This window comes from Canis lupus, chromosome 2 (genome assembly GCF_011100685.1).
Source record: "Canis lupus familiaris isolate Mischka breed German Shepherd chromosome 2, alternate assembly UU_Cfam_GSD_1.0, whole genome shotgun sequence".
NCBI classification, from domain to species: Eukaryota; Metazoa; Chordata; class Mammalia; order Carnivora; family Canidae; genus Canis; species Canis lupus.
In genome coordinates, this window is record NC_049223.1 from 76,884,969 (window position 1) to 76,898,821 (window position 13,853).

The 13,853-nt window shown below is 56.9% G+C and overlaps 1 protein-coding gene across 2 annotated transcripts in view; it reads left to right on the top strand.

The window, feature by feature from the left end:
• LOC487387 (RAP1 GTPase activating protein) overlaps window positions 1-13,853 on the top strand; it is a 63,560-nt gene continuing 49,707 nt past the window's right edge. The window contains exon 1 of one of the 2 annotated variants that reach the window (XR_005356063.1): window positions 1-90. The gene's annotated coding sequence lies outside the window, so the exon portion shown is untranslated. The remainder of the gene's footprint in view (window positions 91-13,853) is intronic. The other variant, XR_005356064.1, reaches the window with a different exon arrangement.

The following is a 13,853-nucleotide window of genomic DNA, read 5'->3' on the forward strand; positions in this document are numbered from 1 at the left end:
CGGCGAACGCGGAGCGGCGTCCGGGCAGAGCTGCAGCGGCGGCCGCGGGCACCGGAGCGCGGAGCCCAGGACGCCCGGCGCAGGCCCGCGGTGAGTCCGCCCCGCCCGGGGGCTGCGGGGGGCGGCGGGGGCGGGGGCAGGCCTGGGCCGAGCCCTGAGCACCCCTTCCCCGCGGGGCTCGCTCGGGCCGGGGCTGGGGCCGCGGGTGCCTCCCCCTGCGCGCAGGCCCGGGGAGGGGGCGCCTCGGGCGCGGAGGGGTGGGCGCGTCCCCGTCCCCGTCCCCGTCCCCGTCCCCGGGCAGGGACCCCCCCCCGCCCCCGGCGCTCCGGGCCTCGGAGGACGACGCGGGGGTCCTGGGGGCAGCGACCCCGGCCGAGAGGCGGCGACGTCCTCGCTTCCCGGGGACGGAGCGCGCCCCCACCCGCGGCGGAGCGGGGCTCTCGCGTCACGCAGCCGGGCGCCCCCTCGCCGCCTCCCTCGGGCTCCGCGGGGTCTGAGCCCCCGGGGGAGTCCGCAGGGCGGTCCCCGCGCCCCGCACACGCCCTGCCGCCAGCCTTGGGGTCCTGCGCGTGCACACACACACACACACACACACACACACAGGCGCGCGCGTGCACACCAGCCCCGGAGGCCCGCGCCGTCCCCGCTCCGTGGTGAGACCCCCCAACCTGTGCGTGACCTTGTTGGGCAGTTGTTGGGGTCCTTGTTGGGGTCACAACACAGGCCTGAGGGTGGAGTCGGGAAGGACACCCCAGCCTCACGCCCAGCGCATCGGCATCTGTCCTGGAGCGTCATTCCCTCCGTCGGGGAGTCAGGGGCCACCAGGAAGGGCCACTGAGGAGCTGGGTCAGGACGGAGCTGGAGAGAAAGGGGAAATGAGGCGGGAGGTGTTGTTTTCTTCCAAAAGGGAGCTGGGGCCCGGGGCCCTTAGCCCACCCTGCTGGGGGCACTGGTGTCTCCCTCCTGTGTGTCTGTGCGGTGCGGGTGGGGAGGAGGGTCTGTTTTCTAGTAGTGGGAGGAAACACCACCCCAAAGTTGCCCTTGAATGGGGAGGGGGCAGCCGCTGCGTGGGAGTGGGGGTGGTCCTGCCCAGCTGGCCACAGAGGTCCCCCCATTTCTCCATCCAGGGCCTCAGCCACCCTCTGAGCTCCTCTCTTGCATGTGGAGGGTCCAGGGGAGTGGAGGGGCGCCTGAACAGCCTCAGAAAGGATTCTAGGTAAGATTAATCCCCAGGTGGCTTGAGCACCTTCCCCACGCACAGCAGTATTTCAGGTGGGGTGCGTGGGCATGTGCACGCGCACTGAGCTCTCCATTGCACAGATGGGGAAACTGACGCTTAGAGGGGCTACGTGGACTGCCCAAGGTCACGGCGTCGCCCTCTGCTGGGGCTAACATCCCTTCTCGGACCCCTGATCTGGGTAGATCTTTGTGGGGTGGGGAGGGGGGTCTGTGACAAGTGGAGCGGTCTACAGGTGACCCGCTCCCTGAGCTGCTTGAGGAGGTGAGGGTGCCTCTGGGTGGAGGTGGGGAAGGTGACTCAGGTTAAGGAGAAGCCCTCCACCTCGCTTCAGGGTCCAGAGCTCAGACCTTCCTTCCTCCTCTCCCAGAGCCCCGTGCTTGCTTTGCTGCCCCTTCCCACAGCCAGGATGGTAGTTCCCACCCTGGGACTCAGCTTTCTTTGGGCAAAGGCCGCTCCTCTTCCCCGGGTGCGGGAGACCCCTCTCCTGGCTCTATGCACCCTCCACCTGCCATGATGCTATGAGACCAGAGGGAATCTTCCTTTGGCCTCTTGAAATGTAGTGTCTCCTTCTTGGCTCGGAGATCTTTACTGCTCAGGCCTCAGGACCCCGCAGCCTCCGCCCAGGCCTGGAGTAAGGGAGCCCGAAGCCCCTGCCTTAGCCCTTAGCTCCCTCTCCGCCGGCCGCACCCCTTGCCTGGCTGCCACGTTCCAGAGCTCAGAGGCCCTTTGAGGACTCCTGAGGCAGGTCTGTCTTCCACACCACCTGTCTGTCTAGAGAGGCTTTTGTCCCGGCTGTCAGAGGCTGCCGAGCAGCCAGCCACACATGCTGCAAGAGCAGCCGAGACCTGTGCACAGCCAGACACAGACGAAAACACCGCTCGACTCACAAAAACCCCGAGCCTCAAACACAGGCACACGCAGGCACGTGCAGGCCGAGACCCCCGCTACAGACAATGAGGCGCACACCACCCAGTACGGGGATGCACAGAGGTGGAGGTCGTGGTCCACACGAAGAGCCTCCTCAGAAGCCCTCATCGAACTGATAGTTCCTGGGCACACGCGTGACCCCTACATACATAGGAAAGGGCACACGCGTGACCCCTCCACATGCAGGAAAGAGCACAAGAAAGCCCCACGCCCTTTTTAAAAATTAACCTGGCAGATATGCACCTGTACCCACCCACACCCAGGCCACCACAAGTGCACACACGTGTGCATTACATCAGCTTCCTGCGTGTGGGATGTGAACTCCTCCTCACCCTGGGAGGAGGTGGCACAGGCCCCTCTGACCTCCCCCAGCAAAGCCTCACCTTGTTCTGCTTCACGTGAACCCAGGACCCTGAGACTCCTGGGAAAGTGCCTGGTGTTACCCCCCTCCCTGGACCCTCCTCTCCCGTCTTCCCCCCACCACCTGCAGGGCGGCCACAGGAGCTTCTCCACTCTGCTGCCCCCTGGTCTCTGGAGGTGCTGCTCCACCGGCCCCTCCCCACACAGGACAGCCCCCAGCCCCAAGCAGCCCGGGGTTCCCTTTCCTTTGCCACTTTGCCAGGAGGCTTCACCAAGTCCTGGTTTCTGCTTTGCCCTCCCAGCAAGGCTGGGGGCCAGCTGGTGTGAAGGGAGGGAAATCTCTGAGATCCTCCACCAGGCTGCGCCCTGGCACCCTGGTGGTACTGGCTGTACCCCCTGTGAGGCTAGTATTGCTGGGAAACAGCTTCTGAGGGGTGCTTCTGTGGGCTCTGATAAAGTCTCCAGGGCTGACAGATGCTAGAGCGGGGCAGCGAGAGGCTCTGGGCTTTGCCATTCTCATTTGGGCATTCATCCTAGGCTTGCCGGAGTGCTGGTTCTGAGTCCAGGCCTGGCTGTGCAATCCAGGCAAATCATTTCCCTTCTCTGGGCCCATCTCCAGCTCTGGGAGGCAGCTCAGCCTGGCCAGCAAGTGCAAGGTGTAAGGTGGCAGCCCTTGTGCCAATGAGGAAAGGAAGTTTGGCTCTGCTGCACATCATGGGGCAAGGAGGGTGGTTCCTGGCTAAGGATGTCCAGCAGATTGAGAACCCTAAGTCCACACTGGGTGAAGCAGGGACCATCAGTCCTGGGACTTCATGGAATGGCCACCCTGGGGTCATCAGAGGGGGGACTTGAGGGCAGGGGGCGCTGACGCAGTGTAACATCTGCAGGTATTTCTATGCCCCCAAATGTGCTCTATTTTTAGGACTGAAGACTAGCACTTACAGGCAGTGACTCAGAGAGGAGGAAGGGAGAAGCAGAGGGGTGCTAGTGGAGAGACTCCCCAAAACAGGGGGGTCCCTATGGTGCTCATGCTGTGTGCTGGTACAATGGCAGGGACCTTGGTGGCACACTCGGTAAGCATTTGTTGAGCGTAATGTGTGTCTCATGTACTGTGACAGGCACCAGGGACAACAGGGATGAGCTGGGCGTGGCATCATTTGGTCCCTTCCACAGCCCAGTGTGATGTTACTGGGGCCACATCTCAGGGCAGGGAATGAGGCTCGTGGAGGTGAAGTGATGTGCCCAACCCCCTAGTCCATACCTCTGCCGACACGAGCCACCCTCCCTGGGCAGCCTTTTGGAAGCAGAAGGCCTGAGTTCAAATTTTGACTTCGCCACTGAAATAGCTGTACGATTTAGGGCAGATGATTCTATCATCTCTGAGCCTCTGTTTCTTGATCTGTAAAGTGCGGATCCCCTACTTTATTTGCCTGATGGGGGTGTTTCAAAGGTTTGGGAGGCTCACGGAGGCAAGTACCCAAGGCAGCAGGCAGCTTGTGGTGGGGATTTGTCAGAGACCAGAAGGAGATGGGCTGGGAGTCGTCAGGGATCCAAGTCCAGTCTCCGAGATATGACTTCGGAGAAGCCACTTACCCTCCGTGTGCCTCTTCTCCTTCTCCATCGAACAGGCATGATGCGCCCTCGTTCGCCTGCCAACCTGGGAGTGCGGTCTGTGCAGATCAGACCTGATGGCCAGGGGGCTGCTTTGCAAAAACACAGAGCTGCACTCAGAGATAGGAATGCACAGAAGGAAAAACAAACAGCAGAAAAACACGAAGAAAAATCTATTTGAGAAACTTCAAATGTTTTATTATCGCGAAAGAAAAAAATAAGCCTTTTTCTTCAATGTTTTGAGGTCATGGTGATTTTCTTCCCCATAACTTCACATTCCCAAGGCAGTTGGCATTGCGATCGCAGGAGATGGGTGGTTTCCTCCTCGACGGGGCCAGTGCCTGGCACACGGCAGACAGTCAGGGGTAATGGGGGCTCTTCGTGGGATTACGAGCTGCGCGGTGATGGGGAGTGAGGGTGCTTCTGGTGACGTGGCTGGCGACAGCGTGAGAGGCGGGCATCTCGACACTGGCTTGGCTCTGGTGCAAGGTGTGTGTAGGGACCAGCTGGAGTCCTCTCCTGGACGGCCTCGAATGCCAAACTGAGGAGTTTGCCTTTCCCTGAAAGCCAGTGGGGAGACCATCAGAGGGACCAGCTGAACCCTCTGTGGGCAGGCCTTGGGGACCCGCTCACCTGTGCAGAAGGAGGAGCTAACCTGGCACGGTTCTCTGCCCTGCCCCATCGTGGAAGAAAGGCTCCTTTGCCTGTTTCCCTGAGTCTCCTTTTCCTCATGTGTGCAAAGGAGCGTCTTCTATTCGCAGGACAGGCGAGAGGACCGAGGCACCGGCTGCTCAGGGAACTAGGGGGCTGCCATCTATGCTGGAAATCAGGAGACCTATTTCCCCCTTCTCATGCCACCCCTACTCGTTAGGTGACCTCAGGCAGGTCACTGGGCTCTTCAAGCCTCTCTTTCCATCCGTGGAATGGGTGGATGCAGTTTCTGCCTTCGTAGTGTGGGTCCGATCAGACTTAGCTGGTGACGGTACTATATGTGGCTCAGGTGTGTTGTGTCTCTGGGGGAATCATGCTGTTTCTTGTAGCTACTTGTTCCCCAGGCTCTGCTGAGAATTTGGGGCTGCTAAGATTTGGGGTAGACAGCGGACGAGGATGGATTCCTGAATTTTCCGGTCACTGGCCGGAAATGCTGTGACCTGCTCAAGGCCACAGGGGCCACACGCCTGCTAGGCTGTTGTGGGAAGTGGAAGGGTGGGACTTGTGGGTTCAGCCCTCTGCCCTGCTCCTGAGTTCTTGGCCCCAAGTCTGTGAGGGAAAGATACCCTGAACCCCAGCTCGGAGGACAGCCTTCTCCAAGGTCCCGCTCCTCTAAGTCGGGGCTTTCGCGGTGGGGTGGAGGTGGCTGATGGGAGGTGACCTTGGGAACTTTTCTGCTGCTTGTATGCTCAGTGCCAGAACTGCTGGGCCTTGATTCCCCCAAAATAGGGTGTGTCATCTCCCTGCAGGGGACTGCCAGGACGAGGCCCATTGGTAGTGGAAAGCTTCCCATCCTTCTGCCTCTTCGAGGTCCAGAGAGAGTCCATCCACCCCTGGCAGACTGCCACAAGCCCTCCCGCCAGCCCTGACAGCAGGCTGTGGATACCAGGGCTGAAAGCTCTGTGTATGTGGGCTCCAGCCTTGTCCCATTCACCACCTGCTTCCACCTGAGATACTGGAGCGTCTCTAGGTACATACATGTCCCTTCCCCAGGACCTCAAGCCCCCAGAAACAGGACTGGACAGACACTTGCGGCAGAGCCTTCCCCTGTCCCCCTCACCAGGCAGGCCCCCAGACTTCCCCGGCTGGGGCAGTATGACCTTTTCTGGTCCTCTGATGGGCAAGAGAAACCTGGGACCTGTCTCCTGTCCCTACACCCATGCCCCATTGTTGGGAACTAGCTGGCTAGCTCAGGGATAACATAACAACCACCTGGAGGGTTCTGGCAAAGGAGAAGCAGAATAGAGGCTGAGTGATAGAACACAGGTCGGTGGGGGGGGGGGGCATTAATTGAGTACTTGAGTATGTGGGCCTCTATGCTAGGCCCTTCTCATGGATCTCATTGAATCCCCAGAACAACTGTTATTAGACCTATCGAGGTTCAGAGAGGCTAAATGGCCTGCCCAAGGTCACCAGCTGGTGCATGGCTGGAGCTATTTGAATTATGGGCTAACTCCACTTTTCACCACTTTGGCCTACTGCATGCAGAATTAGATGGGGTTAGGGGAGGGGTGCAGTAAGGAGGAAGAGGCTGAGCCCTTAGGGAATGACAGCAGTTCTGGGCAGGGGTGGAGAGGGGGTTCACACTCTGGGGCTGTCCCCGCACTTTGAGGACATGGCCCTGAACCTCCTCCTCCCCTTCCCTGTGGCCTTCCCTCAGCCCCCAGGCTGGCTTGGGAGAAGAGGATAAATGGGGAGATTCTTTTGCAGAGGTTCCAGGGTATGTAGAAGCCCACAGACCCTGGCTTCTCCTGGCCTGTGTCTCCCTGGCTTCTCCTGGCCTGTGTCTGCATAAATTCCCAGCTTGGAAACCGAGAAATCCTCAGCATCAGAGCTGGAGAGGAGCCCATGGGATCAGCTGGTCCAACCCCCTTGTTTTACAGATAATAATTATTATGATTATGCCCGATGGTAGCAATTCACAAAGGGCTTCCACATCTGGGTTGCCTCTTATGCGCGCCAGAGCCCTTGGGGCTGGCAAAACTCGGGTGGTGGTTGTTATTCACCTCCCCGCTTGGCAGGCGAGAAAAACTGAGGTTTAGAGAGGCTAAGAGATGGGCCCCAGCTAACTTTGGTCCTGTGCTCCAGACCCAGATCTCTCCTCCCCCTGGGCCCCTTGCACCATCCTGGGACCCCCGAGGCCCAGAGCCCATGTGGTACGAGGACAACCTCTGCATTAGGGGCAGGGCAGGGGGCAGTGTCTGGGGGGGTGTGGCTGGTTCTGTTCTGAGATGTGTGGAAGGGGGAACAGGACAAGTTGCAGTGATGCCCACCTTCCTCCCTGCATGGGAACGTACTTTCCTTCTCCAAGCCAAGGGACAGAGCTGTTCCCCAGAGACCTCCCGGCCAATGTGCCAGGCTGCCCCAGAATATCAGACTCAGAAGGTGCCTTGGAGAGCCCTCATTATACAGAGAAGGAAACTGGGCCCAGAAGGGTAGAGACCTGCCATAGTCACACTGAGCCAGCGACAGAGCTGGGCCTTGGGCACGAGTCTCATGACTCAGTGTATGGCTGTGCTAGCACATGTCCAGCAACAGTACCAAAGAGAATTCCTACTTACTGAATGCCTACTGTATGCCAGGGCTGAGCACTTTACACTGAATCCTAAGAACGACCCTATCAAGAACTTTTACTATCATTACCATCTCTTTTACAGATGGAGAAAATGAGATCTCAAGAGGTTGTGAATGTGGCCCAAAGTCACAAACCAGAAAGTGACAGAGGCGAGGGTTCAAACACAGGTCCATCCAACCCATGCCAGTGTCAACTCCCATATGTAATAGGATAGGAATAAAATTGATTTTATCTTTCTTCTTGCTCAACAGCCAACGTAGGACATCATTCATTCATTCACTAAACATTTACGGAGTACCTACCATGCTGAGGAGACCAGGAGCTGATCTGGAGTCTGAGGTGGGGAGTTGAGGGTCAGAGATGAGACAGTGAGGTTGTGGGTCTCCAGACATTCCTAAACCCCCACCTCCATGTAGGATGGCTTCCTCTCCCCACTCCTCCTGCCCCCTGACCCAGCTACAGACTTGCCTATGGGGTACGTGGCAGCCTGATTTACCCTGTGGAAATGGGGACATGACTCAGCAGGGGTTTCTGGATTTTGTACGTCCCAAAGAAGACCCTCCCTGCTGACAATGGCATTAGCAAGCCCTCTGTGGGCACAAGGCACAGTGCTAAGTATGCATCACCTCTTGTACTGTGCATCAGCACTCTGTGAGCTACCAGCTAGTGTATCTCCATTCTCTGGATGTGAGAAGGGAGGCTTAGAGTCACACAGCTCAGGACTGGACTGGAGCCCCACTCTCTGGCTCTCATGTCTGTCCCCCACCCCGTGGCTCATGCTGCCCTGCTCCGTGTCCAGGCTCTGTGCCCTGGCAGTTGTGGCTTTGCATTTAGAAACCTGGTTCCTGGAAGGCAGGACTTCAGCCAAGCAGCAAGTATTTATTAAGCACCTAATCTGTGCTTTGGGGAAATGCTTTGTGAGGCTAAATTTCGTGAGGATGGGGAGATAGGAGTTCTTCTGTGAGGAATGGGGGTTCCGTGCAACCGCCCCACCCAACTCCTGAGGTACCGGAGGTTTTTGGGCCTCCAAGGGTGTCACAGCAGGGCAGCAAGTGGTGTTTGAAGGGCTTTCTTCTTGACAGGAGCGTTCCTGAGAGTGACTCAGAGCATAGTTCACACCTCGGAGAGTCTTTACAGTCGACTTCTGCTCCTATTAACCCTCGGGCAAGCCCCTCAGGGGCTCGGTTTCCTGGTCTGTGAACGAGGGATGATAATTGCACCTAATTTACAGAGTGTTCACGAGGACTGAACCAATGAGAGTGCCTGGTACAGGGCCTCCGGGACTAGTCGCTGCTCTTGCTGAGCTGGGGTGCATGCATGTGTGATGGGGGCTGAGGCCTTGGGGAGGGGGCGTCAGAAGCCAGCTCCACTCTGTTTGCGAGCCTCAGTTTCCCCATAAGTCGTCGCTGACATAAAAGTCTTGCATGATCTGGGGCTTTTGTGGGGATCCCGGAGGTCCCAGGGCGCGTAGGTGCGGCCCTGTGATCTGAACACGGAGAGAAAGGGTCCCAGGGGGAGAGGGGGCGGCGGGAACACGGTGGGCGGCGGCACAGGTGCCACTATTGTGGCGGGCAGGTGTGCCATTGGGGGCGGGGAGAGGCGCGGCCGGTTCGCGCTAGGGGGAAGGGAGAGGGCAGTCTCTGGGGGCCGCCTCCGCACTAAGGGAGGAGCGAGGAGCGCGGGGGGTGGCGACTCGGAGCCGAGGACGCAGACGTTGCTCGGGGCGCCTGCAGGGTCTCCCCTCGCGCCGGGAGAGGCGCCGGGGGTGCGGGCCCGGGGCGCTGTCCCTGGTGCTGGAGGCCGCCGGGCCCTCGCCCTGCAGTTCCTGCGATGGCCAGCTGGGGGCGCCCGGGACCGCGGAGGACCCCAGCTTGGTTAGAAAAGGATTTAAAAGCGCGTTATTTTCCTGTGACGGTATTCCTAGATAATAAGCCTACCTACACGCCTAATTCAAAAGCCAAACAATATACTACCCTAAGAGGAGTAAAAGCCCTCACTTCCATAGATAAATCCTCTGGCATGATCACACCACAGGACCTAATGAAGTAACCAAATGCTTGCACCTGTTTATGTATAGACATAGATATAGATAGATAAGTATATATATGTGTGTGTGTGTATAGGTATAGACATGTGTGTAAATATATGCATACGTATTTACATTTAAGGGCAGAAAATATCGCTATACTTGATTTCGGAATGGCTTCAGTAGTTGCATCTTTGGAAGACTCAGTATGTATTAAACCCACACTAAAAATACTCAAATGTAGGGGTACCTGGGTGGTCCAGTCAGTTAGCCTGACTTGATCTCAGCTCAGGTCTCGCTTGATCTCAGGGCATGAGTTCAAGCCCTACATTGGGCTCCACCCTGGGCATAGAGCTTACTTAAAAAAAAAAAAAAAAAACCCACATATGTAAACTGGACTTAGGTTCTAGGCTGAGGGTTTTCACCCACATGAATGTTTGGAAGGATATTTGATGCATGACAGGTTTTCTTTAGATGAGAGTCTCCTGACAAAGCTCTCCTGGCTGCTACCCACTGAATGAATTGCTAAAGACCAAAGCCACCCTTGTGTATTTCTCTATGGCTCTTTAGGGGGTAGAGCCACGGTTGTTGAGAATCACTGTCATTGTGAGGACCTTGGCCAGGTGAAGGGGGGTTCACAGAGCCCCAGACTGGCTCAGTGGGGAGGGTTGGCACTTTAGGGAATCTTCAGGGCACCCTATCCCCCATCTTGGGACCAGTGGAAGTCCCAAGTGGGAAGGAGTTTTGCTAGGCAGAACTGGGGGGGGGGGGGGGCTCAACCCAAGTCTCCTCCTGGCACAGGGTTCAGTCAGCTCAGCTGCCCTGGGTGGAGCTCTGGGCATCAAGCAGTCTCCCTTCCAGTTCAGCCCTCCTCCTCCTGAAAATGCCCTTAGCAGGGGGGTAGGAGAGGAGGCTGGCTGGATTCCAGCCTATAATATGTGAGAGGGGCCTTAGCCTCCCCTTTCCTTCAGGATGCAGCAGTTGCACACCTCTGGACCCATGCCCCCCCCCCAAAGCCATCCTCTCTCCAACCTCTATTTCTTCCCAATAGTTAGCTGGGCACTCTATGTGTGTGTGTGTGCTGTGTGCATGTGTGTCTGTATATCACACGAGCAGAATGTGATCTAAGGGTGTGTGGGCCTGTGACATCTATGCATGAATCTGTTGTCATTGGTGTGTGTTCACAAACACACACATGTGTATACAAATGCAGCCATAGTCAGTAAGTGAGTGCACACTGATTTGTGTGTGTTTGGGGGGGCTTGGCAATATAGAGACTGATGTTTATGTTAGCACATGTGCGTGCATTTGATCTTGATATGATCTGTGTAGGTGTGAGTTAGATGTCTCTAACTTGCATAGTACAAGGGCAAGTGCATATGTGACCTCATGGAATTTCTGTGCAGGGGTGCATGCAGGTTTACCACAGATCTTATCTGTCTTGTTCATCCACTATCACTAGTGCCTAAACAGGGTCACTCACACAGTAGGTGCTCAATGTGTATTTGCTGAATAATGGAAGGAAGGAAGGAAGGAAGGAAGGAAGGAAGGAAGGAAGGAAGGAAGGAAGGAAGGAAAGAAGGAAAGAAGGAAAGAAGGAAAGAAGGAAAAGGAAAGGGTACCTTCACATGTGCCTGTGTTTCCAGAAGGACTTTGTTTTCAGGCCCCTCGAGGCACATGGTCCATAGGGTGAACAGAGACACATCCTCAATGATGGGGGTCTGGGTGAAGGCATTTATTTTGGTCATTCTGGCCAGGCCAGATCTTCCTAGTCTCAGATGGGGACGCTTTGAGTAGGCAGGGGTCTCAGGAACCTATTGAATGAGACCGGGGTCACAAAGCCAGGATAGAGGATGCCTGGGTCAGAAACCTCCCTGGGAAGCTGCTTGGAGAAAGGGTGTGAGCCAAGCCACACACACTCTTCTCTCTCTTCCCAGGACCAGGGGACCCCCCAGGAGACTCCTCTGGGAGTTCAGGGCTTAGAGCATCTTGGAATTGGGTGGGTGTGGCTTGGCTAGAAAAGCCTCGAGCTAAGGATAATGATGCCTTGAGTCCATGGAATTCTCTCAAGGCAAGTGCATTTTTCCATTATTATGTCTTTAACCCATCAAAGTGAGAGTGGGTGTTTTAACAGATGAGCAAACTGAGGCCGAGGGAGGAAACCTGATTAATGCAGAGCCACACAGGAGGCTGCCTGGCTGGGCAGAAAGCCCAGGACCGCGCTGTCTCCTGCCCAGGAGGTTCCAGGCAGATAGCCTGAATGGGAAACAAGAATGGACCCCGCCAGCTCCATCTGGAGCCTGGGCTAGAGATCTTCCCAGGAGGCTGCCTCTTCCTATTCCCTTACATTTCTCTGCTGATGGTTGAGAAGTGGGAGGTGGAAGCAGGTAGGTGGAACTCCCAGAGGTCAACCCTGGGTGGACTTGGAAAGGGAGCTCTGCAACCCTCCACCCCTGCACCCTTCCCTCCTCCTTCGCACAGTCTGGCACCTGTTTGAACAACTTGGGTGCAAATCTAGGAGGCCCAGAAGTGGAAGCTTCCTCCTGGAGGGAAGGCCTGAACCTTGGGGGGGGAGGGGGGAGCCTGGCTCTGGTTTCTAGGCGAGAGGCTGGAGGGAAAGGAAGAAGGGAGCTCTGTCCCTCCCCAGAGGTGGAAGGTCCTTCCGGTCTCAGTCAGGGAGCACTGGCTCTGTGCTGCCCTCAGAGTATTGAGTTCTCAGTGGAGACCAGATGTCTGGGGGGGGTGTTACATAATGTGTTTGGGGTCACACAGCTAGGAAGTGTCAGAGCCTGGTCCAGCACCAACACCCTTACTGCACTGCTTCTGTGTGTGTGTGTGTGTGTGTGTGTGTGTGTCTTGGAGGTCATCCCACGTGCCCACACACAGATCTGCCCCATTCTTCCCAACAGCTGCATGGTACTGCATGGTATACATAGACCTTAATTTACTTATCCGGTTCCCTCTGGATGGCCATCAGTTTGTTGTGGAATTCCTACTAATAAATCTTCACCACCTTTACAAAAATAGTGACTTCAGGTTCTTCAGACTAGTGAACAGTGACACTGCAGCAAGTGTTTTATGCAACAGACACTAGCTCTTCAAAGACTATTCCCAGTACTTATATAACTATTAACTTAGTTAATTTTTGGCAAAACCCTTTGAGCTGGGTACTGTTATTTTTGTCATCAGCCCATTTTGCAGATGAAGAAAGCGAGGCACAGAAAGGTTAAGTGACTTGTCCAAGGTCACACAGCTGACAAGTGGGTGAGCTGGGACTTGAACCCTGGGAGAGTTGAAGGATGGAGAAACAAGCACCTGCCTCCCTGTCCCTTTGTCCCTGGCCATCCATCCATCTTCAGGCTTCCTTGCCGTGAAGTGGCAGAGGGTAAATTCTTGGAAGTGGTCCTACAGGTTAAGACAGCACATTTAAATTCTGCAGTTGCTTGAGGGACCTGAAGCTGGCCAGGGAGTGTCCTGCACATCCCCGGCAGAGGGACTGTGACCCCCACCCCCACCCCACCCCCAGCTCTCTCCAGTGAGGCAGCTGCAGCTGGTCAGAACCCGAGAGGCCGGAGCCCACACTGAGCTCTTTGTCTTCGGTGGGAATCCTGCAGCCCCCACAGCCCCTCTCAAGGGCCCACTGTCCCAGCACCAGCAGGGCCTCCTGGGGGCCAGGCCCGGCTGGGAAACTTGGCACATTGGAGACTACTTGGCCACCCTGCCAAGTGGACATGGAGAGCCCACTCAGGAATCATTCCCACTGAAAAGACAGACTGAGGAGGCTGAGTGTCATGACCAAGGGGGTGCAGCAGCCGTGGGTCCCAGTCCTGGCACTGCATATGCCTCCCCCGCACCATGGCCCAGGCCCAGCTCCTGGTCCCCCATCTCTCCCAGCTTTCTGGGCACCCATGTGCTCCTATCACTGAGGAAAGGAAGACTTTCCCCTACTCGGGCCAGCCTGCGTGTATCTAGGGCTTGCCCCTCGGGGGCCCTCCTGGAGTGCCCTGTGAAGAGGGGGCTTCCTACACTGGCGTGGCTGGTCCCTCCACCCAGGAATCTCTGGCCCTGCCCACGCAGAAGGGACCCAGCCCTGGCTAGCACCTTGCCAAGAGGGAGCCAGACGCTCCTCTAAAAACCAAACCAAGGGGTTGGTTCTGGGCCTGAGGGAGGGGATCTCCCTTGCCCTGCTCGGCCTTGGAACAAGGGGCTCCACTCATCAAAGTGTGTGGAGAGAAGGGGTCCAGGGCAGAGGCAGGGAGGGGAGCTGGGGGCTGGCCCCCCAAGAGAGATGTAATTGCTGTGAGCCAAGGTCTCGGTTTCTTTATGTTTGAAATGGGGAGACCGGGGCATCACCTCCCTCGGCCCGCCCGTGTGAGGTGAACTGTGAAGGTCGGTACCCAGAC